This window comes from Panthera uncia, chromosome X (genome assembly GCF_023721935.1).
Source record: "Panthera uncia isolate 11264 chromosome X, Puncia_PCG_1.0, whole genome shotgun sequence".
NCBI classification, from domain to species: domain Eukaryota; kingdom Metazoa; phylum Chordata; class Mammalia; order Carnivora; family Felidae; genus Panthera; species Panthera uncia.
The window spans coordinates 118,081,584-118,108,185 of NC_064817.1; the positions used below are offsets into that span (position 1 = coordinate 118,081,584).

Sequence of the window (26,602 nt, forward strand, 5' to 3'; positions counted from 1 at the left end):
GAGGTGTGGTGAGGGGCAGTGCATGGTGACACTCCGTGCATGTAGACAGGGGTCAGCCTAGTCTGGTGGGCGGGGCAGACAGAGGATAAGGAAGCACCCCGCAGGGATGGGGAACCAGAGGAAGAGGGCAGTTGCAGGCAGAGGAGACTGTGTGTGTATAGGCTCTGAGGCACATGAGGAAGAGGGAGGCCTATGGGGCTGGCGCCCAGAATGGAAATGGATGACCGGAGGGAAATGTGGTGGGGCATGGGGAAGCTGTAAGAGGGCAGGGGCACGGCCTTTGAGGCTCTGGTTTGGGTGTTTTATTCTATCTTAAGAACAATGAAAAGGGCAACAAACCTATGAAAAGATGCTCAACATCACTTGCAATTGGACAACTACAAATCAAAATCAAAATGAGATATCACCTCACACCACTAAGATTTAAAAAAAAACAAACAAAACCCCAGAAAATAACAAGTGTTGGTGAGGATGTGGAGAAATTGGAACCCCTGTGTATTGCTGGTGGGAATGTAAAATGGCGCAACCTCTGCAGAAAACATTTTGGTCATTCTTCAAAAGGTTAAACAGACAGTTACTACATGACCCAGCATTTCCACTCCTGGGTACATACATACCCAAGAGAATTGGTGTTCAGAGAACGAATGTCTATAGCATCATTATTCATAATAGCTGGAAAGTGGAAACAACCCAAATGTTCGTCAACTGGTGAGTGGATGAATAAAATGTAAAACGCAGTCCGTCCATAATGGACTATTATTCAGCCATAAAAGAGAATGAAGTGCAGATCTACGCTACAACATGGATGAACTCTGAAAACATTGTGCTAAGTGGAAGAAGCCAGTCACAAAAGACCACATGCTATGTGATTCCATTCATGTGTATTGTCCACAATAGGCCAATCCATAGAGACAGAAAGCTGATCAGTGGGTGCCAGTGGCTGGGGGGAGGGGAAGAATGGAATGACTGGTTAATGACCTGGGTTTTTTGGGGGGTAGGGTGATGAAAATGTTCTGGAATTGGATTGTAGTGTAGCTTCATTAATATAATTCATGCCACTGAATCATACACTTTAAAATGGTGATTGACAGATTTCATCATACACACCCATATTAAGTACAGTTTTTAACATTTTATTTATTTTTGAGACAGGGAGAGACAGAGCATGAACAGGGGAGGGTCAGAGAGAGGGAGACACAGAATCCAAAACAGGCTCCAGGCTCTGAGCTGTCAGCACAGAGCCCGACGCGGGGCTCGAACTCACGGACCGCGAGATCATGACCTGAGCCTAAGTCGGCCGCTTAACCGACTGAACCACCCAGGCGCCCCTAAGTACAGTTTTTAAAAGCAGGGGCAGAATGATGGGAGGGCCAGTTGAGGGTCCAAAGCAGCAGATGGGCTAGACTGTAGGACTGGCAAGAAGCCTGCCAGTCCTGAGCACTTGGGTATCTGTGCCTCTCTGCCTTCCAGCACACCTGAAGGCTGCTCAGCTTCAATGAGACAGTATGTGGAGGCCTCGGTACACAGTAGGTGTGCAGCCAGTGCCATGCAGGGAAAAGGGAGCTCCGAGGGAATGAAGTAACCTGCTTACGGACATCCAGTTAAGTGAGCAAGTCAGGACTGTCTGGAGTCACACTGCCCGGCTCCTTATCTCAATTTCGCCCCTTGGAACTGCTGTGTCCTTGTACATAACATGCAGCTGATAACAGCAGTCCTGTCTTGCTTCAAGTCCCACTGCACCACTGGGCCCACCGGCCCTGGCTCACTCCCTTTGGGAAGACTTCCCCACATGGGTCATCCTAATTCAGTTCAAGAGCAGGAAACATATAAAATATGTTCTTATTTGATGGCCTCTGTTGTTGGTCTGGGGAGCCACTGAGAGAGGAAAATCAGAGGCAAGTGCTGGCTCTTTTCCTGAAAGCGTTAATGAAAATGTTAACTTTTGCATTGGGTTCTGTGCTGTTGTTCCAAGTTTATTAAACCATCAGAAAAAGTGGCTCCCAAGGGCAAGTCTTGAGAACATGGGGAAACCCTGAGGGTCTCTTTCCCAGTCTCTTTCCCCAACTGGTCCCTTTCCCTTTATGCCCTTCACTGTCTGACCCCCCACCCACCCCTCACCAGCACCACCTGGTGCCCCAAACTTCCAGTCCCTAAAATGGGGGTCATGTCATGCTTAGCCTCATGTGTGGCTTATAATAAGTGCTTGAGGGGCACCTTGGTGGCTCAGTCTGTCCAACTCTTGATTTCAGCTCAGGTCATGATCTCACAGTTGTGACATCAAGTTCCATGTCAGGGTCTGCACAGAGCATGGAGCCTGCTTGGGATTCTTTCTCCCTCCCTCTCTCTGTGCCCCTCCCCTGCTCGTGCATGCACTCTCTCCCTCTCTCTTTCAAAATAAATATATAAACTTAAAAAAAATAAGTGCTTGGGGCTCCTGGATGGGTCAGTCATTTAAGCATCCAACTTCAGCTCAGGTCATGATCTCACGGTTGGTGAGTTCAAGTCCTGCATCAAGTCTCTGCACTGTGGTGCAGAACCTGCTTGGATTCTCTCTCCATCTCTCTCTCCCTGTCCCCACTTGTGCTCTCTCTCTCTCTCAAAGTAAATAAATAAACTTTAAAACAATAAGTGCTTGATAGAGTCAGTGACAATTACAATGACTTTAAATAATTTTTAAAAAAGCACTGCTCATTTTTCTCAGGGACCTTGCTTTTTCCCATGTAATTGATGATCTAAATTGTAAGACTGTCTTCTTCCACAGGACTCAATAGACTTTTTTAATGACAAAGATGAAAAGCAGCTGTCCACCCTATTCTTTGTGCTGACTCAGCTCTTCCTGGGGAGAAGGCTACTCCTCCATGGCCTGGACATTCTCCAAGCCTCTCCTAGGACTGGCAGGGGTCTCAGGGCCTATGTCTCCATTAGGAGCAATAGGTACTAGGGCCATGATGCTTTCTGGGGCTCATGAAAATATTTTAATTTCTTTTCAAATCAGAAGGGAAACAATGAACTTTTAGGAGGAAGAAAATATTTTAATATGTACTATTAATGTGAATTAATATACATTAATATGAACGAACATACTCATCTTTTTAAATATTTATTTATTTATGTTTATTTATTATTTATTTATTTATGTTTATTTATTTTTGAGAGAGAGAGAACACGTGTGAGGGAGCGGCAGAGAGAGAGAGAGACAGACAGAGGATCCAAAGCAGGCTCTGCACTGAGAGCACAAAGCCCAATGCAAGGCTTGAACACATGAACCGTGAGATCATGACCTGAGCCAAAGTCAGACGCTCAACCGAGTGAGCCACCCAGGCACCCCTGCTTATTCATTTATTTTGATAGAGAGAGGGAGGGGCAGAGAGAGAGGGAGAGAAGGAATCCTAAGCAGGCTCTGTGCTGTCAGCGCAAAGCTGAACACCAGCTCGAACTCATGAACCATGAGATTGTGACCTGACCCAAAATCAAGAGTTGGATGCTCAACCCACTGGGCCAGCCAGGCACCCCAACATAATCATCTTTATACCAACACAGTTGTAAACTATAATTGTTATTTATTCTGCTACTGAGGAAGATGCCCACAAAGGCGGAAGTGTCCATGGCCAGAGGGGTCAGTGCAGCCCTGAGCCCCCTGCAGGAGGGCACTTTCCCTCTGTCATCTCGTTTCTGATTCTGATCACTACCACCAACCCCGCAGGTAGACAGGATGGCGGGTATTTCCCTGCTTTGCACACAAAGAGGCTGAAGTTTGGAAATAAGAGGTGACTTGTTTGATGTCACCTAGTCCTGAACTTTCTGATGTCCCTTATTGCCATTTCAGGTCCCCTTTCTGCCAGGGAGATATCAGGTGGAGGAGCCCCTACTGCTGAGAGGAGAGCCCCTCACCCTGCCCCCAAGCCTCATCTGCCATCTTCTCCAGCTGCCTCCAGGCCACCAGGAAGAGAGCTACACTGTCAGAACAGTGCAGGTAAATGTTAACCATTAATTCTGGTCAGAAACATTGCCAAAACCTCCATAAAGCTGTGAGGCTATAGTTGATCAGTGTCCTGGGAGTGAGCACAGAGTAATCACTCAGCTTATCTAGGTTCTTCAGAGAAGCAGAGCCAAGAGATGAGTGGCTCCCAAGGGCAAATCTTGAGAACATGGGGAAACCCTGAGGGTCTCTTTCCCAGTCTCTTTCCCCAACTGGTCCCTTTCCCTTTATGCCCTTCACTGTCTGACCCCCCACCCACCCCTCACCAGCACCACCTGGTGCCCCAAACTTCCAGTCCCTAAAATGGGGGTCATGTCATGCTTAGCCTCATGTGTGACTTATAATAAGTGCTTGAGGGGCACGTTGGTGGCTCAGTCTGTCCAACTCTTGATTTCAGCTCAGGTCATGATCTCACAGTTGTGACATCAAGTTCCATGTCAGGGTCTGCACAGAGCATGGAGCCTGTGATAGATGGATGGTGGGTGGGTGGGTGGGTGGTGGGCCATATCTATGGTGGGCCATAGATAGATGGATAGGTGGGTGGGTGGGTGGTGAGTGGTTGCATGGATGAATGGATGGATGGATGGATGGATGGATTTTAAGGAACTGGTTCACAAAATTGTGGGTACTGGCAAGTCCCAAATCTAGAGGGCAGGCCAGAAGGCTAGAGACTCCGTCAAGGGTTGATGATATAGTCTGGAGGCAGCATTCTTTGGGAAGCCTCCTCAGAAGGCCTTCCACTGATTGGATGATACCCACCCACATTATCAAGAGTTAGTAGTCTTCTTTACTTAAAGTCAACCAGTTGTACATATTCCCCACAACTACATACCAAAACTCATATTAGTGTTTGACTAAATAACTGGGGATCATGGTCTGGCCAAGGTAACACATAAACTGACCATCACGGACGGCACCCATGCCACATTGGTAGAGGTCAAACCTTGCTGGCTTATTTAAGTACTTGAATTCTCTGTAATTTTCTCCTGCCTCCCCAATCAGGAAGGCCCAAGTCACGTTCTCAGCTAGAAGGACCTTGAACTCCCCAGTCCAGTGGCTGGCCTTTTACCTAGGTCAAAGTGATGCTCTGTCCGGAGTTCCTTGGCCCAGCTCATGGCCTCTTGCTGCCAGTGCCTACTTTGTCACAGCAGTTGTAAGCAATGGCCAAAAGTGAGTACTGTCAATGCCTTCCCTGGGGAGTCCTGGTTTCCTGGGCTATGTAGTCCCAGGCACAGCGGCAGATAGGACCAGCCACAGGGTCCAATCCTTAGGGTCTTGGGCTCTTCCCTCTGCAGGGGTGGGGTGCAGGGAGTGAATGTCTTTGCCTTTCCAACAGAAGGGAAAACACAGCCCCCTGTAGGCATCCACACTCAGAGGAAGCCACGTGGAGGTAGGCTACCAGCACAGGCCTCTAAAATCTCCATGGTGTCCTGGAGCTTGGGAGCTGGCTGAATGCACTAGAAGCATCTAGAGTTAGTTGTTCAAACTGCAACTTGTGACCCACATGTGGTTGTCCTAAAATCAAGTTTGCAAGTCTCAAGCAGCATATTTGGAAACATGAAACAGAATAAAAAGAAAAAAATAATATTCAAGTACATTGTCTTAGTCCATTTGAGCTGTTATAACAAAAATACTCTACCCTGGCGGGGGGCGGGGGAGGCTTAAACAACAAACATTTATGTCTCACAGTTCTGGAAGCTGGGAAGTCTAAGATCAGGGCACCGACAGATTTGCTGTCTGCTAAGGTTCACAGATGGCCATTTTCTCACTGTGTCCTCACAAAGCAGAAAGGTCGAGGCCACTCTCTGGGTCTCTTTTATGAGGGTACAAATCCCATTCATGAGGGCTTCACCTCATGACCTCATCACCTCCCAAAGGCCAGGTTAGGATTTCAACATATGAATTCTGGGGGGGCACATTCAGTCTATAGCATTCTGCCCATGTCTCCCCAAATTCATGTCCTTCTTATATGCAAAATACATTCTTTCCACCCAACAGCCCCAAAGGTTTTAACTGGTTCTGGCATCAGCTCTAAAGTCTAAGGCCAAAGGCTCATCTACACCTCATCTAGATCACCTATGAGCAAGACCCAAGGTCTGGTTCATCCTGAAGCCAATTCCTCTCCAGCTGCGAACCTGCAAAAGCAAACAAGTCATAGTAGTGGGACAGGCATAGGATAGACAGTCCTCTTCCAAAAGGGAGAAATGGGAAAGAAGGAAGGGGTAAATGGGTCCCACGTAAATCTCAACCCAAGAGGGCAAACATTAAACCTTAAGGCTCTAGAATAATCCCCTTTGGCTTGATGCTCTTTTAGGCCCACTGGGCTGGCAACAGTACCCTCTGGCTCCTTGAGATGGCCCACAGCAGCTCTCTGCCTGGACCCTGTCCCCAAGGTAGCTCTCTCCTGGTGCTCTCAGGCTCTCCAGGGCTGGATCCCCAAGTCATGGCTCCTCATGGCCTCCCTGTCCTTTGAAACCCAGGTATAGACAGCCATTGCCTGGTGTGTGCACCATGAACCTGCGGGAAGAACACTGCATGTTTGCAGATGAACAGCATTATGCTTCAGTCCTGAAGGGTCTAAGAAGTCCAACATTCTTCCTTCACTTTGACCTCCCTTTCTCTGTCTCCTTTAGTCCCAGCTGGCTGTGTTTCTGCTGGTGACACCCCATCTCTATGCCTACCTAGCCTTTGTTGATTATGGTCTGTAGGTTACATCCCTGCTAATCTCCATATCAAAGGGTTGCTTAGCCACACTCTTAGGGTTCTCATTTTTTCCAATTTGGGTGGGCTGAGAATTTGCCTAGTCTTTGAGTTCTGCTTCATTTTTGCTGAACAATTCCATCTTTGGGTCCCTTCTCCCTTCTCACATTCCTCTATAAGCCATCAGGAGGAGCCAAGCCTCACCTTCAACACTTTGCTAGAAATTTCATCAGTAAATATCCTATTTCATTACTTACAAGTTCAACCTTATACAAAACACTAGAACATGAATGCAATTCAGCCAAGTTCTTTGCCACTTTATAACAAGGATCAGCTTCCATTATATTTAAGGTGCATAACTTTATGTTTTGATACATATATACGCTGTAAAATGATCAGCAATACTGTACTTTAATACTTGAATGCAATTGCCAATAACATGTCCTCATTTTCATGTGAGATCTCATCAGAATGGCCTTTTCCATCCATAAATCTGAGGCCTTCTCTCCAACACCCATCTTTCCCACTCACGACAATGGAGGCTCCAACCTCCACCCATTACCTGTTCCCAAGCAGCTCCCATATGTTTAGAGCTTTGTTACAGCAGCGCCCCACTTCTCACTACCAATTTCGTAGTCCATTCATGCTGCTGTGACAGAATACCATAGACAGAGCAGCTTAAACAACAGTTTACTCCTAGTTCTAGAGGCTGGGAAGTCCAAGATCAAGGCACCAACAGATTTGGTGTCTGGTGAGAGCCCACTTCCTGATTCATAGACAGCTATCTTTTTGCTGTGTCCTCACAGGAAGGAAGAGGCAAGGGAGGTTTCAGGGGTCCCTATTATAAGGACACCAATCCCATTCCTGACGGCTCCACACTCATGAATTCATCGCTTCCCAAAGGCCCCACCTCTTAATACCATCACTTCGGGAGTTAGATTTCAACATATGAATTTTAGAAGCACACATTCAGTCTATAGCAGCATCTTAAGTAGTAATGCTAAGTATTGGTTCATGAAACTTTTGTTACACTTTATAGTGATTTGTATGTATACTTGTATTGGGTCTTGATGCAAAACATATTTCTTACTATCAAAATGTTTGAGGGATGCCTGGCTGGGTCAGTTGGTAGAGCATGTGACTCTTGATCTCCAGGTCATGAGTTTGATTGAGCCCCATGTTGGGTGTAGAGCTTATCAAAAGTTTTTTTAAAATAAAAAAATAAAAAATAAAGTAAAAAGTGTTTGAAAGTCACCAATGTATCCAAACAAGCCGTTGTGCATGTGGGAAAATTGAGGCCTAAAATTAGGGACAGGACACATGTTAAGATCTTATAATGATAAAGAACAGAGAAGGATTAGAATTCAACATGTGATCTCCTGACCTGAACCCACACGCTCCAAGCTGGCTGCTGGGCTGTGGCAATTGCCACCCAGGACTCCATTCACACGACCATGTAAGCTCAAGATCCTCTAAACAATCCCAAGCACACCTTAGAAGAACAAAAGCTATTTTTACTGAGAGTTGGGCTTTGTAAAGTACATTCAAGTATACAGTGCAGTATAGGTGATCATTTTACAGCATATACATGTAGGAAAACATCAAGTTAGGCACCTTAAATATATAAACAAGTATTTGTCAATTAAACCTCCATAAAGCTGAAGAAGAAAGTCACCAAAAAAAACTGCATGCACCTTTGGGTTGCGGTGACAAATACAAAGTAATTTTATTCCTTAGGGGATGCTGTGTTTTTGTATATTTCTGCCTGCCCACCATCCACTCTTGTGACCTCTAAACACTCTTTCTTTTGGGGTGTCTATGCACCAGTCAGGGTTCAGTTGAAGCAGCATGGTCAAGATGCTATACAATGACAGGGTTTTCATAGGATGGGACCCACTGCCCTGGGCAGGGCGGGTGGGGGGGGGGCGCTGGTAGAGGGCTCTAAGCATCAGGTGTTCAGCTTTAAATCACCCAGACCGACAGGAGGGAAAATGGGCATGAGCAAGAACAAAGACAAACTGGTAGTCCCATCTGTCCCTGACCACCTCCAACCTGGATACCATGGGTGACCTGTAAGGGAAGCTGGCATCCCTCACCAAGAGCTGCAGTCACACTTGGCCCTACTGAAGGAGGAAAGCTGGCTGGGGCTGAGGCAGCTGCGGGGCTTGTACCCACCCCATGTCAACAAGAGTAGCCACCAGATCAAGGACACTGTGCACAAGCTGCCACAGCACTGGCTTCTGCTTCACTTACATTTTCCAAAAGTCACTTGATTCTCATGTGGCCCCCACTGGCCAACAGTTGTACCAAAAGGGGTTCTGGGCACCGAGGTACTGGTTTCACTTGACTGGCACAAAGCAAAGCCACTGTTTATAACCGATTAGTGCAAGAAACAGCAGGAGTTAAAAATCTAGAAAACTCCATCATCCTGAGCAGGCTGTGTATTCACTTCCTCCTCACTGACTTCACATCACCTTGTAATCTGTGGGTTCAGGGCCTCACCTGCCTTTAGATATAGGGTCCCAAGAACATTACTAAGCCAGAAGCCCTATTCTTGCCCCTACCTGTTCACATAGGCTCCTGCCTCACCCCCTGTTAGGGACTGAATGTTGGTGTCCTTCAAAATCATATGTTTAAGCCCTACCTCCCAATGTGAAGATATTTAGAGGTGGAGCTTTTGGGACGTAATTAGGTTTAGATGAGGTCATGGGGATTGAACTCTGTGATGAAAGTAGTGCCCTTATAGGAGGAGGAAGGGACCAGAACACTCCCTCCCCCTCTCTCTCTCTCCACCATGTAAGGACATAGCAAGATGGCAACTATCTGCAAACCAGGAAAAGGGCTCTCAACAGGAACCAAATCTCCGAACACCTTGTTCTTGGATTTCCCAGCTCTAGAATTGAGAAATGTTTATTATGTAAGACACCCACTATGTGAGATTTTGTTATAGTAGCCCAAATTGACTAATATACCCCTTGAGTATTTCTGGGAATCCCCAAAGGAACTCTTATTAGTTTACACACGTCTGTCCATTTATCGCTATGCGGAGTTTGCCATTCTCTTCCTCTCCAGATCCATTACTGTATGTTGATATCTGATTCCCAGGGAGCCCCTTATAGAAACCACACTGCTACCTGGGCAAAGGCCATGCCAAAGGTCTGGTCCTGATACTGCCCAAACTGCCCACACCTCCTCATGACACAGTGGACTGGGGTGGTAGCAGGAAAAGGGGCAACAACCTTGACTCGGGCTCTGAGAAGCAAGACACATTGGGCCCAGAGGCCACAGGTCTCTCAACAGAGCTGTAATTCATGCTGCTTTGAACAAAGTGGTTGCACCTGGGATTCACAGCCCCAGCCACTTAACTCCTCCTCCCTTCTACCACCTGGTGATCCCAGCGGGCCTCAGGCCTATGAAATACCTTCATGCTCTGCCACTGTGTGTCTGGAAAGCTCTGTGCACTGTTTGGAAATCCTTAAGCTAAGCCCCTCAGTAACTGACTTGGAGTTTGTGAGTTAACCTACCCACTTATCCCCCTTTCCTGAACTCAGCCCCCAGCAGGAAGAATGTCTCTCTGCCCCTCACTCAAAAGGAAAGTGGTCCTGATTTCCTCCCAGTGTCCTTCTCTCAGCTGGGATGGAAGTTCAGCCCAGGCTCTCAGGAGGGACACCCCTCTCCCAACACTGTTCATCCTTTTCCAGATGGGAACACAAAAGTTCCAGGTTTTTATACCCCAACCACGAGCCTGTCTGTTCTTATAACCTTCTGACAACTTCCATTTTGAAAGGGAAAAACCTGCCAGAATAACGCAAACTAGGTTGAGTGGCATCCACAATTTGGCCAAATATGAGCATTCCATATATTGTGCTATGGAAGATAGAGATTGTCAAAACAAGAGGAGTGTCTTGCAGCTTGATATGGGACCCTGGTAGCAGGGCCTCACAAGAGATCATCAACAGGGGAGTGGGATACTTCACAAAATGGCAACCCTTCCTGGAACAGTGTCTCCTTGGAGTTTAGAGAAAGGATGGTGCCTTTCTTTCCATGACAAACAAATGTTACTGAGACTAGTACTTATTAATGTAGCCCATCTCTTGTACCCTCTCCATCCCATTCCATATTACCATCATAGTCATCTCTTTTAAACTTGACCTCAATTCAGATGAGAGAACATGCCAGAACAAAACATCTGTGAGTGAACAGGCCAGCAGCACTCAGTTTCACAAAAGGTAGGGATCTGAGTTCAAGTCCCTAGTCTCTACTTTTGGTGATGATGTGTGGTCATGTGGGATGCTGGGCAAGTAAGTCAGCCTTCCAGGTTACAATTGGACAGACATATGGAGTGAGGAATTTTCTGCTAAGAATGTGTGTCATGAAGGGCTTGTAGGGACTGTAGGGACCTTTGGGGACTGCAGGAGGTGGTCCTTTCCTCAACCTGCTATATGGAAGGAGGAGGCACTTACAATGACTCACAAGGTGCTTATTAGCACTACCTGAAGAATGCCAGTCACAGGCAGCATGGCCTCAGAAGAGGTGGGAGTTCTTTTGGGAATCCATGCCTGAATGGGTCTTGACTACACAGTTAAGAGTGTTTCTGGGACCTGGTTTCTGTCTAAGGAATTCCTATAATCCTCTTAGGGATCACCCTCCCAGGGATTTCAGGTATAGGGCAACCCTAGGAAGCCCCTTTGGGGCTGGCCTCCCAATTCACTGCCTTCCCCATATTACTGGAGTTGATCATCATTAATGGGCCCCCTAGTGAAACCCTTGTTGGGCAGCCATAATCAGTAGGTGTTAGCACTATCTAGCAATTTCCTTGGGCTGCCAACAGACAATTGTCCAAGGCAGGCAGCTTGAAATAGAACCCAGCAGAATAACTTGGTAGTTAAGGAGTGCCCTGGGGTCAAAATGGGGGTTCCACCAAGGGCCCCCTGTCTCCCTTATCTAGACAAGAAATTCTCCTCAAAGTTGCTTCCCTCATGCTGACATTGCCCATCCTTTGTCAAAACAAGTTAAAAATAAAAAAGTACAGGGATGCCTGGCTGGCTCCATTGGTAGAGTGTGTGACTCTTGATCTAGGGGTCATGAGTTCAAACCCTGCATAGAGCTTTTAAAAAATAAATAAAAGAGAGGGAAAAAATTAAAAAGTAGAAAACATTTTCTTAATAGTAAAATAAGCTAGAAGACGCTAAAGGGAAAGTAGATTGAGGGGCAAAAAGTAAACAGTGCTGACGATGAAGGTGAAGGCCAGCCAAAATATGCCCACAGGTGGCCCAAAGAGGTAGGTGACCACAGTTGTGGGCAGCAGCTACCCTGTGGCCAGCCAGCGCCAAGCTACATTCCCAGCAGTGTCCCCAGAGGTAGTGTCCTAGAACTACATACACCCCACCCTGAGCCTCAGATGGAAGCCCCTTAAAGCACAGCATTGCGCTTGGATGACACAGTAGCTCTGGAATCAACAGACATCTCCTCTAAAGCAGGTCAAGGACAGCACTTCTTGAGAGAGGCCTCCTAATTCCATCAACCTGAGGGGCTACCCTGAGACGTGGCCTGTGCTAGCACCTGGAATTCCACTTGGCCTCACTGCCCATGGAACTCCCAGTCTGATGGGGATACTTTTTCCTCCCAGTTTTATTGAGGTATAATTGACAAATAAAAAAACTGTAATATAGTTGAAATGTACAATGTGGTGATTTGATATATGTAGACATTATAAGAGGATTGCCACAACTGAGTTAAAAACATATCCATCACCTCACTTATGTACCTTCTTTTTTTCTAATGAGAACACTGAATTTATATTCTCCTAGCAAATTTCAGTTATACAATCTGGTGTTATCAACTATAGTCACCATGTTTTACATGAGATCCGTAGACCTTACTCATCTTAAAACTGAAAGTTTGTACCCTTTTACTAACCTGTCCTCATTTTCCCCCACCCCTCATTCCCCTGGCAACCACATTTCTACTCTGTTTCTGTGTGTACGACTTTGACTTTTCTCCCCTCATTCTAATGTAGTCCAGCATGTCCACCTTTTCCTTATGCTTCGTGTTTCTCATGCCGTGTTTAAGAAATCTCTCCCTGCCCTTAAGTCATGAAAATATTCTCCTTTATGATCTTCTGAAAGCTTTATAGTTTTACCTTTCACATTTAAGTTCTTAACCTACCTGGTCTTGATTTTTGTGTGTGATGTGAAGTAGGCACCCTATTTCATTTTTTATCCTTATGGACACCCAATTGTCCCTGCACAATTGATTGAGAAGGCTATTCCCTCCCCACTCCTGTGCACTGTCTCCCCTATCATAAATCAGACTTTATCTGTGCATGGGGCTGTCTCCAGGCTCACGATTCTATTCCATCAGCCTGTCTGTCCAGCTTTATACTAAGACCACAGCATAAAGATGTCAACAGCTACTGACCCAGGCTATGCTCATTAGGGATTAGAAGGCTAAAGGTTGGGTATAGCTATATTAGTTAAGGAACTATAGGTAAGGATCTTGAAAATCAATTGGAAAGGCTTGGAGTTGGCATAGGGGGCAACGGGGTTCCCTAGCATGTCAGGGAATGGAATAGATTGATTCTTAGGAGGGTGAATGGGGAGTCAAGTCAGGTCTCAATAGGGGAGCATGGGGCTGAAGAAAGAATGCATGGGATTATTGGAGTGTTCAAGGCTGAGATCACAGAATCATAGTGGCCTGGATGAAGGAGGTGGCAGTGGAAACAGAAAGGGAGGGATGTGTCCAAGAGACATTTAGAAGAGGAAGTTAAAATGATGGCACTTTGTTATGAGTCAGGGGAAGAAGAAGGGAGTTGGAGACTGAAAGATGATGCTAAGCTTTCTAGCCCAGAAACTGAGAGATGATTCTGGTTTGATGAAAGAGACCCATAAAGTAGTTGGGGGAGTGTGTTTTTCTGCTACGCAGTCCTGAAAGTTCAGTTGGTATTCCAGAGAGAGCTGGAGTGGTCCTGACAAGCACAAAACCCCCAAGCCAGGCTGTTGAGCACTAACACGCGACCCGTGCCTTTGGGCTTTGGGGGTTGAAGGGGGACTTTGAGCCATATTCAGACCCCCTAGGCAGTGTTGAATGGATTCACTTTGCAGTCTGAACTAAGCTGTATCATAAGGACGTCCTAAAACACACAATTTGCTAAGTGAGCAACTACCTTTCCAATGGCAAAAGTCACCCAGATTAAAACAACAGCAGCAACGTGGGGCACCTGGGTGGGTCAGTTGGTTAAGTGTCCAACTTCAGCTCAGGTCATGATCTCATGATTTGTGAGTTCGAGCCCCACATCAGGCTCTGTACTGACAGCTCAGAGCCTGGAGCCTGCTTCAGGTTCTGTGTCTGCCTTGCTCTCTGTCCCTCCTCCACTTGCACTCTCTCTCCCAAAGAATAAATAAACATTAAAAAAAAAACCAGCAGCAACAAAAATAGTGACCAAAACTAAAGGAAAAACTAACTTAAGCTAATTCATGGAACACCATGAAATATATCTAATATTGAGGGGCGCCTGGCTGGCTCAGTCAGTGGAGCGTGTGACTCTTGATCTCAGGGTTGTGAGTTTGAGCCCCACATTAGGGGTAGAGCTTACTTAAAAATAAAATCTTTTAAAAAATAAATAAAAGGTATATTGAATACTTTGTAAATGCTTGAAATGTTATTTTTTCTATTGGCCTGGTCTGTTTAAATGCATAGCAACCTTCCTCTAATAGTATTACTGAAAAGCCAAAAGCATATTTACAGAGACTGGATGTGTATAAAGAGCAGATAAATCAAGTCTCTTGAGAAAATCAAGTCCCACAGCAGATTGTATCAATTGTAAGATGACTACAATAGTGTTCACAACTCAATTACACCACCAGTTGGATTTTTAGAAAGACACCATTCACATTTTAGGTCATAAAATCATTCCCTTAATCCCTTAAACATCAAATAAAATGAAGATTTAAGATAATATTCACTTGGTTAGCAATGATATGAAAATCTTTGGCAAATAATTACAAAGGATTTGGCAACATAATAACCAGCTAATTCCAGCACATATTTAACAAAGAATGTATTGTGGGTGTTTACTTTTCCTTTTTCTATATGAAAATATAAAAGCTTTTCATTCTTTTTTTTAATGTGTATTTATTTATTTTGAGAGAGAGTGCACATGAGCAGGGGAGGGACAGAGAGAGAGGGAGAGAGAGGATCCCAAGCAGGCCCTTCCCTGTCAGCATGGGCCCCAGGCCAGGGCTCAATCCCATGAACTGTGAGATCACAACCTGAGCCGAAAGCAAGAGTTGGATGCTTAACTGAGTGAGCCACCCAGGTGCCCCTAAGAGCCTCTCATTCTGAATACTGTTGATGCTTGCCAGGAAGCCAAAAGTGCTGTGAGAGCATGTCCTGGGCATGAGGGGCCGAGTCAGTAAGGCTAGGCCCCTGGAAATGTCTTCCCCTGAAAGACAGAGTCCATCGTCCAATGAAGCTAAAATGTGGCACAGGCCACGATGTTGTCATCTTGAGTTTCTGTAGCCAACTCTCTGTTCCCTGGCATGAGAGCCAATGCTGGCTTCTGGGCCTGAGAAACCCTACACCCAAGCCATCCAGCTTTCAAGTGCAGAAGTCTTGTTTCAGAAAAGCCAAAACAATACAAGTATCCTAACCTAGATACTCATCCCTGTCATTCATTCACTCTCTTACTCACTTATCCATTCGTCCACCCACACAATCACTCATCCACTCACCCATTCACTCACTCATTCACTTGTTCATTCATCCACTCATTCAGTCACTCATTCACCAATTCAGTCATCCATTCGGTCACTCCTTCATTTACTCACACACACACACACACACACACACTCATTCATTCATCCACTCACTCACTCACTCACTCATCCACTCACTCATTTCACAAGCATTTCTTGAGTGTTTGCTGTATGCCTGATGCCAAGAGGGCTGCAGAGTGTACCAGGCCATGGCCCCTCATATCAAGGAGCTCATTCCTAGTGAGAGACAGAAGAATAGACAAGGGAACCACACCACAGGGCAGAAGGAAATAAGGGTAACGTGGAGATAGGAAGAGCCAGGGAGTGCAGAAGGAGAAGTTAATTCCACCTCTAAAATACTACATCATTTACTTCTTTCGTTTATTGCCTCTCTTCCCCACTAGAAGGTCAGCTCCGTGAGAGCAGAGGCTTTTATTGGTCTTCTTCACTGCTGTAGCCCCTGTGCCTAGAACACTGCCTGCCACACAGTGTGTGCCCATTAAAATATTGAATAAATGAGTAAGTTGTGGGGGGAGAAGGGAGAAATGTGGTAGAACTCTTTGGAAATGCTTCACAGAAAAGGGAATCCTGGGCATGGACCTTGTAAGAGAGAAGGGTGTTGGTGGATACCTAGAACTGAATAACATCTTAGTCTGAGGGAGTAGCGGGAGCCATAGCCTAGGGGTGGGAGATCGCCTGGCATGTTCAAGGAACAGAGTTGTCTCGCATACAGGAATGCAGGACATCAGGAGAATGTTGCCAAATAAGATTGAGAGCAGATCACCAGGAGCATTCAAAGCCAAGTGCTGCTTGTTCTCCTGGCCGTGTCGGGGTCTAAAGAAAGAAATCTGCCATCCACTTACTGAGAAGGCTGAACACCTAGTGGATCCAAGCGCACCCTGGGAAATTGCAGAGGATCTCTGATTCCCCTTCCCGAGTACCTATTGGGCACCTGCTGTGTCTGCACGAAAAGACTAACACAGAGGAAAAACCAGTAGCAGAAGGTGAAACAGCAAAAGCCCTGGCAGGGAAGGAGGCAGGGGTGGGCCCCAAGCTGGGCCTCCTAGTCTGGCTGTCACTTCTGTGATGGGGATAGGCCAGCTGATCCCAAGGGCCCCTGCAGGCTTGACATTCTGGGACTCTAATTAAAGCCTTGGAAACTTCATTCCAGATAGCTGGGGAAATCCTTGGGTTCAATTTCACCTCCCAGGGCTGGCAGTTCAGCTGGCACTGAGGCAGTTAAAAAGGAATGGAATGGAAATCCGGAGGGCCTGCGTCAGCCTAATTGTCTCTCAGCAGACTTGTTTGCTTCTAGATGTCAGCAACTCTTATAGGAATGCAGAACAGCGGCCTTTTCACAGGCAAGGGTCTGGAGGTTGGTTTCCCAAACTTTTCTTTTTACATTGTGAAGTGGATGGGTCCTGTAGTCCAAGAAGAAATCAAAGGCCGGGGCGCCTGGGTGGCGCAGTCGGTTAAGCGTCCGACTTCAGCCAGGTCACGATCTCGCGGTCCGTGAGTTCGAGCCCCGCGTCAGGCTCTGGGCTGATGGCTCGGAGCCTGTTTCCGATTCTGTGTCTCCCTCTCCCTCTGCCCCTCCCCCGTTCATGCTCTGTCTCTCTCTGTCCCAAAAATAAATAAAAAACGTTGAAAAAAAAATTTAAAAAAAAAAAAAGAAGAAATCAAAGGCCAAGACCCTTCCAAACTCAGCTTCCCAGAAACCAAACAAGAAAGGTGGGGCTGTGGTCCAATGGACTACAGGGCCACCCTTGTCATAAACATGTCTCTGTTTTCATGGAAGTCGATCCCACAGGTGGCTGGACTGTCCTTTCTGGGTCCATGCCACTAAGGCCCATGAGAGGCCAGCAGCACCACGCACCCTTCCTGACACACAGACTGTGTCTGCATGGAGGAACCAGCTTAGGGTAAAGGGCTATGACCAGTGAAACAGCTGGTTACTAGAAAATCACCAGAACCAGTCACAAAAAACAAAGTAAATACACACCTCAGACAAGCTCTTATCTCTTATTTCTGCGGTTTGACTGAGTTTCACTCTCTAAAAAGTGTGAGTGTAGCATGGTCCAAGCCAAACACCAACCCTAAGGAGGCTCAGCGAAGCCACTCAGTTTTTAAGGGTGAATGTAAGCAGCTTCCCACCAGTGCAGGGGGATATGATGAGAGTGCATGGGGAAGGGAGGTGGGAGACCAAGCCCCAAGAGGGGTTCAGCCTTGGCACCTGGTAGCTGTGGCACAATTGCTAGGTGGGAAGCCAGAGGTGAGATCCAAGGGGAGAGGCAAAAGATCCAGCTGTGGAACCTAAGACTGAGGAGCCCATGCGTGAGCCTGGGGGAGGAGCCAGGGAAGGAATTAGGAAGACAGATCTGGGCTCCAGAGCCTGGGGGACTCCCTGCGGGCATCTCCTCAGTGGTATCCATATATGTGGGGAGGGGTGGTGATGAAGTTCAGGTTTGGTCATAGTCCACTGGAGGAGCTTAAGGAATATCCAGGTGGACGCGTCTAGCAGATGCTTGGACATACATCTTTGGCACTGAGGGGAGAGGGAGGGCCCGGGAGCCCCAGGGATGACGGCCCCTCACACACCCTCAACCTCCTCTGTCACCTTGGCCACCAGGTCCTCCACATTGTTTCTGGTTCACCCAAACCCCTGTGGAGCCCTGGAACCCCGAGTCTGGAGCTTCAGGCCCCTGCGCTGTCCCAGGGGTGAGGTCCTCTGGGGCCCAGCCGCCCACCCCGAGTGGGGACCACGGCCCCTTGCCTGGCCAGCCTCTTCCTGCCCTCGTGCCTGCACCCCCAGGCTGGCCCCATGGAGGTCTCACTCTCCAAGGCTAGTCCTCTGCCCCTTAGCACCCGCCCAGTTGGCTCTCTGAGGAGGACCAGGTCAGGGCTCGGTGGGAAGGGGGGCCCCCAGACTGCAGCCTGCGTCTGTCTCCTCTGTGCATTCCTGCCACACTGGGGACATGGGCCATCTCTGTGCTGGCAGGCGGGGTTCTGCCACTAGAGCCACTGGTTACCCCGGAAGCCCTGGGTGCACCTCCGCCAGGCAGGGACCTGCCTGCGGCTCAACGAGTGGCCTGCTGTCCTTTGCTGAGAGGCCCAGCACCAGGGGAGGCTGGGGAAGCCACCGGCCTGCAAATGGCAGTGCCCTCCCACTTGGGGGGAGCAGCCCGCTCTTCAAGGTCTGTCGGGGACAGACAGACATTCAGGTAGGAGGTGAAGGGGACCTGGGGCTGAGGCCCCGTGCCTGGGTTCCTCTGACAGCCTGGGAAGGAAGGGAGAGGTGAGGGAGAGAAAGAGGGGCCACGGAAAGAGGGGAGGAAGGAGGGCACCCATGGTTTTCCTGGGCACCCATTGGAAAAGTGCCACCAGTCGGCACCAGGGCCAACTTGGGACCAGGGTGGCTAATTCTGAGACGTGCTCTGTGTTCTCGGGGCCCGTGTGCTGGACAGATGCCACCTTCAGCAGGTGAGTGGGATCACTACACCAAGCCAACTGAATCCCTGAGGAGAAAATCTCCCAGAGGCTCCAGCCTCAGACCCATTGCTCCTGGTGGTCTTGGATGGGACTTCTAGGTCCTCTCTCTGGAGACCATGGATGCCTGGACAGACCCTGAAGAGAGCTCTGGCCAAGGACACAGAGACCCCGGGCTGGCCCTAACTTGCCTGTTACCTTGGCTACAGGCCCTGCCCCCTGTGGGCCTGGCCTCCCCCACCTGTCAGCAGCTTGGGCTGGGGACCTGGCTGACCTGACAGGCCCTGCCTGTCCCTCCCACAGGCTCTCAGAGACTGGCCGGCTCAGGGCTCCAGGTTTCAGGCATGCGAGGGCCCCCTGGGCCACCCTGGGTCAGCCCTGGCTGCCTTATTGATGCACAGGGATGGGAGGCCAAGCCAGCCTTGGGCCCATCTGTCTCCACCCCTTCAGTCCCAGTACTGCTCCAGGGACAGGGTGCCCCTTCCACTGTGGGGCTGATAAAGAGCTTCATCCCTAGCTTGTCCTCCCCCCCCCCCCACCAGGGCAATGCCAGTCCAAGGCCCCTCTAGTCTACCCAGTGTGGGCTTCTGGGGCTGAGGGTTGGTCCCTGGGCAGTGTCCTTTGCTTGTTTTCTGCCTCTTGTTCATTTTATTTTTAGCCCACTTCACCAGGCTCTGTCTGGCCTCAGCAGAATGGGAGCATGCCCAAAGAAACTGGTGGGCACATTAGCAAGGCAGGTGGGCAGAGGGTCCACTGAAGGGCTGCGAGGCCAGCTGAAAGATTGTTTGCCTAGCTTCATCTATTTATTAGTGCGCTTGGAAACTGCTATTTATATTTTAACCCTCCAGGGACAGCCATGCATCTGTGGATAAAAAGAGTTGGTGTGTTTCCAGCCTTGAAAGTAAGAAATAATCAGTGGTCACAGACCTCGCTGAGACTGCTGGAGTGGGAGGCTGTGCAAAGTGCGGCCCTGAGATGCCCTTACAGTAGCTGCCAGGGGTGGTGGGTGTCCCCATGCCTGCACCCCCTCAGTTTGGAGGGGTTGTGCATGCTGGGGATCAGTATAAGCAAAGGACAGTACAAGCCCGTGAAAAATGTCACAGCAATCATGTAAAGGTTTCACACCTGGGAAAATGGGGACACCAACCTCCCTTGCAGAAAGTGCTAGAGGCCACTGGGAGAGTCGAGTGAACAAGGCTAGAGCCAGGGTTCCTTCCCTGTATGCAAGAAGGTGGCATTCACAGGCCTAGAACTAGCCCCCTCTCCCCCTGCCCCATCCCTGAAGGTGTCTGTGGTCGGCACTGCACCCCGCCTCTGAGCAGGTGCCGAGCACCCGGGTCCAGCTTCTGCGCAGCTGCCAGGCCAAGGGCCCCATGGGATCCGTGTGGAAAGTGGAGCTAGATGAGCCTCTCTTTGAGGGGGGGCCATTCCAGCTGAATGCGCCCTGATCCTGCCACTGGGATCCCAGAGGGGCTGACAGGTGGGAGTGAGGCCACCAAGGGGTCAGCATGGGGGCGGTCAGCAGGGGTTGGCCAGTTGGATACTGGACTCCTGCGCTCCTGCCTGAGCTCAGGCTCAGGGCTCTTGGCAAGTGTCTGACCCTAGCTTCTTGAAGCCAACTGGGAAACTTCCTAATATTAAGGCTTTTCCACTGAGAGCTGTTTGTGTCTCAGAGGCCCCTGTGTTTGGTCTGCTATAATGGCGATGTTTTGGGATGCTTATCAATAAGCATTTTAACAATTTGCCAGGGCTTGCTTGTTATTTTGGGTAGCACTGGCTGCTGTCTCTGCAGCTTACTAATGGGAGACAGTTTAAGGACATGTGTAGACATAACTGAGTTCTTCCTGGAGCAAGACTGGCTTGTAAGCATCTCAGAACTTAAAAGGAGAAAAGCAACCCAAATCTGGCACCCCCTCCCAGGAGATCTCTTTGCCTTGCTAATGGCACCCAGCAATGTGCATTTCAATTCCTGGCAGGGCGTTTTCTGTGGAGTCTGGCAGTTCTAATGGTCTCGTTTGCCTTGCATTGTGCGTTCTGGGCCCCAGGCGTTCCGCCTGCTCGGTCTTGGCCTTCAGAGCTACTGGAGGGAAGGAAGCCGCCCCTGCCACCCTGCCTGGGCTCCCCTGTGCCTCCACCCTGGCCCATCCAAGGGCGCCTGAGTACATCTCAGGTTGGAGCTCAATTAACATGTCAAGCCGATAGTGTGTGGCTAAATCTACATACGTCATAATCTAAAAGCAAACATTTGCCTTTGATAGCTCTAATTTACGCATAGACTCAGTTTACTGTTCGCGTCTTAATTATTTTTTTTGAATAGCTTGGTGGCAGAAAATCAAAGCCTGATGAGTTTTATATTAGACTCTGCAACTTCTTTTCTTGTGTGTTTTTTCATGTAAAACATCTCATTAATACAGGTAATCTGGAGGCTTTATATTTAAACTTTTCCTGCTCATAAAACAAACTGAATGAAAATGTAGCTAATCTGTAGAGAAACTTTCCTTTTGTTTTCTTATCAGATACATCAGCAAACACATGGGTGAGAGAAGAAGGCTGTGAAACAAGAAAATGAATAAAATTCCAATCAAAGGTATGTTAAAGGAGTTTTACAGGCCCTAGGAAAATGATGTTCCACGAAAGAAGCTCAGTTAACACAGTGCATAGGAAGGGCATGTTTCTTCTTCTTTCGGCCTTCATTTCAGAAAGCGTTCGCTTGAGAGAGTCCTCTTGGGTCCCAGCACAGTTGGATGAGGGCCCAGGGGCCACAGGCCACAAGCCACAGGCACAGTAAAACCAGCGCCCGCCTGCCGCAAGCCTGCCTTTTCCCCGGTAGAGCTTTTGCTGCCTTTCTTCTTAGCGTCCGGGCCTCTGCAGACCACTGAGCCAGGACAGGGCTTGTCTGCAGCCCCTCTGCTGGCCAGTCAAGAAGCCAGGAGGTGATCCGAGAGCTACCCAACTCCATATCCTTGGCTTTTGGCCTCGGTGGCCAGAGGAACCTCCCCCCGGATCTCAGCCTAGAGCTTAAAACTCTTGGAGGCAACTTTGAGGTTAGAGAGGGTGCTGGAGGCAGAGGAAGGCTCTGGGGTTCAGGCACATCTCTGGGCTTTGTAGAAGCGTCTCCCCTCCCTCCTGAGCCCTGGCCCTGTCAGTCCCATTGCAGGCTTTGGCTGGGGACCCAAATCTCAGGACACAAAGAGGCTATTTAGGTGCAAATATCCCTAATGAATAAAGAAAGGAGATTCACTTGCCAGATTATTTAAAGCAAGTTGTCTAAACCATTTCTCTTTAGCTAGCATGTTGGCCCCAGTGGTGGGGGGGGGGGGATTGCTGGGTTGCTGTAAGACACATAGCAGCCCTCAAAAGCCTGTCTTCAGAATCCCTCCTGGAACCAATACCTACAAGGAGGAATTGAGCAAATTACAAATTATTGCCATGAACTGAGTGCAAAGGTGCCTCTAGCGGGCCGCGGGAAAAGCGCTTGTGAACTGGTTGATTTGACTAGACTCTTCCCAGCCAACAGATTCTCAACCAGCCTCGTCACCAGGAGACTGAAGGTGAGGAAGTGACCAGATGGGACTGGAGACTCCTTGGACATTTCCTGGCTGGCAGGGCTCCTCTCTGGCCCCTGCTGGCAGGGCTGCCAGTGCCACCACTGCCTGCCTGGTGCGCCACCTTTGGCTGAGAGGGGCTGGTCGGGAGCCAGGTCAATTAGAAGCTGTGCTGGGCTTGATGGCTGCGCCCTGGTACCCTTCCAGTTTGGCTTAGGAAAAGGCCATGATGGGAAGGAAGAATCACAGGGCTGGGCCTCATATCCTCGTCTGCCATTCCTACCTCTACTCCAGTATTAAAACGTTTTGCAGACTTCACATAACAGCTAGCGATGCTTTATCACCCACCGATCAAGAAACACAAAAAGACAAATAGCCACATAAATATGCAAGGCAAATCTGTCTATAGACAGACAATGCTTGGTAAACACACGGGTCCATGAACTCCTGCCAATAATGCCCCCATTCATTCACTCAGCCAACATTTACTGACGACCCACTATGTGCCAGCCCTGTGTTCGATGCTGGGCCCAAAACAACGAGAAAGACACAGCCCCTGCCTTCTGTGTGTGCACACTCTACTAGGGGAGGCAGACAGGAACCATGTACACATGGTCTTTGAGAAAGTCAGTATCACTGGGCTGAAGTCCAGGAGTCGGCAGGTTTGTGCTCCCTCTGAAGGCTCTGAGAGGGTCTTTCTGCACTTGCTCCAGCTTCTGGTGGCACCTTGGCTCATGGCCATATCCCTAGGTTCTGTATTGCTTCTCGTCTTAGCACACTTATTGTTGGATTTAGGGCCCACCCAGATAATCTAAGATGAGCTCATCTCGATTAACTTGATTACCTCTGCAAAGATCCTTTTCCCAGATAAGGTCACATTCATAGATTCCCGGTGGATGTATCTTTCAGGGGCCACCATTCAACCCACAACAGTATGAACATAGGGGTCTTGGGAAGCACACACCATGTTGGGGGCTATTTCCGGTGCTCCCCACAGCTTGCTGCTACTGCTGTCTGTGGTGTTTGATCAGACCTTCCTGCTACATGAATCACCTGACTTCTTTTAGTGTGTTACATACTGGAATCTGCATTTCCTCTGAGTTGGTTATGTCTGTCTCCCAACCACTATTTATCTATCTATCTCTGTCTCTATCTCTATCTCTATCTATCTCTATATCTGTTTATCCATTCGACCACCAGAAGTGTTTTTCTAAAGGCTGGCTTGGCTCCTGCCCTTACTCACAAGCCTTTGATGCCTCCCTGGTGCCTGTGGGATGCTCTCTGAGCTGCTCAGATGTTGAGTCTGGCCCTCAACATCGGGTGGACACAGCCTACTAGCCACCCTCTCCCCACTCCCCCACCCACCCTCATGAACATCCATGTCCCATACCTGTCCCGTTTCTTCTCCCCAGGATATCCTGGGCTCCTCTGTCCCCAGGCCTCTGCTCACGCCTTCCTTGCCTAGGATATTTTCCACACCTGCTCACCTTCTTTCTACCTTTCCAAGTTCAGCTCAAACCCCACCACTTCCTAGAAGCCTTCCCAGTCCTGCAGAGCTGAGAATAACTCTCTCTAGTCCCTTCCCGAGGGTCCAAGGGTCCATATCAGGGTGGCCAATTCTCCTAACTAGGAGTCTCTTTCTCCCCCTGTGGGATAGAGTTGAACTTGCCTTCCAGTCCCCGACACCTGGTACATGGTAAGAAACGCAGTGGGTTTTTGCAGAAAGAATTTGAGGGGGATGTGTGCATCTTATTGCTTCTTCCATTGCTTGGTTGGCAAGGAAGCTAACCAATTCCCAGAGGGGTGGAAAGCTAGGAAAATCAGCTGAGATGGAAGGGGTGCAGTGTCATCTGGTATAGTAGATGGCATCCAAAGAGACTCACTCCTGCCCTGGCCTCTCTTGCTGCCCCTTTTCTGCCGGATGCCCCCGGTCCACCATCTCCCAGGCATACCCGCCCTTGTCTTGGCACAGTTGTCTTGGCACAGGGATTTGACATTCATTCTGTTGACACCTGAGATGAGTACAGATGTCCCCTGAGCCCCCTTTCCTGGTTCCTCCTTCTTTCAACCAAAGCCAGACCTCTCAGCTCCTCTGGCTGCTGAAATGTAAGGCCCCCCAAGGCCATGGCTAAACATCATACCCAAACCCCAACTCAGCCGCACCCCTGGAGTCTGTGCCCAGAACCTCTTTGACTTGGCCCTCCTCAGGATACACAGCCCCTGGTAGCCATCCTCAGCCGCCCCCTTGTGTCCTACCCACTCAGGGACTTGCTGGTTTTGTCCCCAGCTTCTTCTTGGCCCTCAGCCTCCTCACACCTGCTTTCATGGGAGCATCAGCCCAAGAACTCCATTCTGCCATCACTATGGTGCAGGGAGGGGACAGAGCATGAACCCTGACATCAGCCCTGGGGTCACATCCCAGCTCTGCCTTGTGCTTGCTTGTGACCTGCTTGGAGCCTCAGTTCCCAATGAGCTGTTCATTCACTTAGAAAATTTTTATGGGTGCCAGACATACTAAGTGCTAGTGATTGAGGTTGCAGCCCTGAAAAGGACAGAAACTATGCCCTCAAGGAGTTCAGGGCTTGGGCTTGTGAGGCGCTAGCCATGCAAATGATAATGATGGAAGGAGATCAAGGCTATAATGTTGGGGCCCCATGCTGTGCTCTGATGTGCCTGCAGAGCTCTAAACAATTTCCCACTCTCAAGCATTATATTATAAAAACACAGCGAAGAGCTAAGGGCTAGAAAATTCTGCAGTTGCAATAAAAAGTCACTTTTCTTGCAAGGATTTCAATAAGACAGACTTTTTAAAAAAATAGCTGTGGGTGTATTTGGCTGTTGCCAGCTAAGATAATCAGCTGTTCCAAATGGACAGAACAGGCATGAACACCACCAAGCCCATGCAGAACAGCACGCAAAACCAAAGTCAAGTTTCTGAACCGCCAAAATACAGTGTGTCCTCAATTTTAAGATGGTGTCATTGAAAAGATGCAAATAATTTGATGTTTTTTTTTTTTTCAGGAAGAAATAAGGCAGCAAAACCACGTCAAAGTTATCCCTGTATAGTGCCGAGTGTGACGGCATTAACGAGTGAGAAAGCACGGGCTCTGAAAATTCCCTCTGCAGCCCACCTCCCACCTGCCAGAGGCCTCAGGTGCACCAGCCACAGGGCCACAACACTTCCACACACACCCCCCAACGTCTGTGGCCCTATGTCCCAGCTCCTTTCATAGCCAAGAGCAGGCCGCGTAGTGCTACTCTGGCTGCCTAGCAATGTTTTTCTGTCCCATGGGACTCACAACAGGAGAAATGGTTGTGTGCAAAGGAGTGACAGGGGAAAGGAGCAGCCGCATCCCTCCCTGGGAGGGGTCCAAGACCTGGACCGCAGTAGCAGCTGACACATGGCAGGGAAGCCAGCAGAGGAAGAGAAATACTTAGCAAGTGAGTCGACAAGATTGCTTGTTGAGTGGCTGTGGAGAGAAGGGATCTGGGGGAGCCCAGGTTTCTGGGCAGTTACTGAGACATGCTCCCCAGGAGAGAGAAAAAAATGGTGCCAGGTAGGATAACCACAGGGCTGGATGTACCAGTGCGCTGAGTGTGCCGAGCCTCCTGCTTTCCTGTGGGCGCAGCTCCGCGGTGTTGGGGAAGGAACTGGGGAGGCTCAGAGGTGGTGGGTGAGGCTGGCCATGCAGCCTCCCTGAAGGGCCATCTCTGGGGCCATTGTCTCCAGCTCAGAAACTAGTCTTCTCTCTCCTGAACTCATGGGCAGTCCAGCAAGTGACCCCCACCTGTGCTGCTCCGCCAAGTAAGGCTGGCCGGCCAGCAGAGCCACTGCCTGGGCTCCCAGCCAGTCTCCCCGCAACCCTCCCCCCACCCCCTCAGCCGTCCCTGTGCACCAGGGCCAAGGGAAGGGCCTGCTCTGTCCTGGACAGATGCTTGGAAGTGTTAGCTTCGGGGCTGATGGTAGTTTCCTCTCAGTTCTTCTGTCTCCCTCATCCTCCTTCCTCCTGCCTCTCTGTGGTACTGTTGCTAGAGTGTGTGTGCTGGCTTCCTATGGCTGCCATTACAAATGGCCACCAAGTGAGTGACTTAAGAGGATAGAAATGTATTTATTCATGCAGAAATGTATGTATGGT

The 26,602-nt window shown here is 48.9% G+C and overlaps 1 long non-coding RNA gene across 1 annotated transcript in view; it reads left to right on the forward strand.

Annotated features, from left to right (window-relative positions):
* LOC125932043 (uncharacterized) overlaps positions 1–26,602 on the forward strand; it is a 275,833-nt gene that overhangs the window by 239,725 nt on the left and 9,506 nt on the right. Inside the window, exons 8-9 of the long non-coding RNA XR_007460523.1 lie at positions 21,438–21,508; positions 25,488–25,907. This is a non-coding gene — a long non-coding RNA (uncharacterized LOC125932043). The remainder of the gene's footprint in view (positions 1–21,437; positions 21,509–25,487; positions 25,908–26,602) is intronic.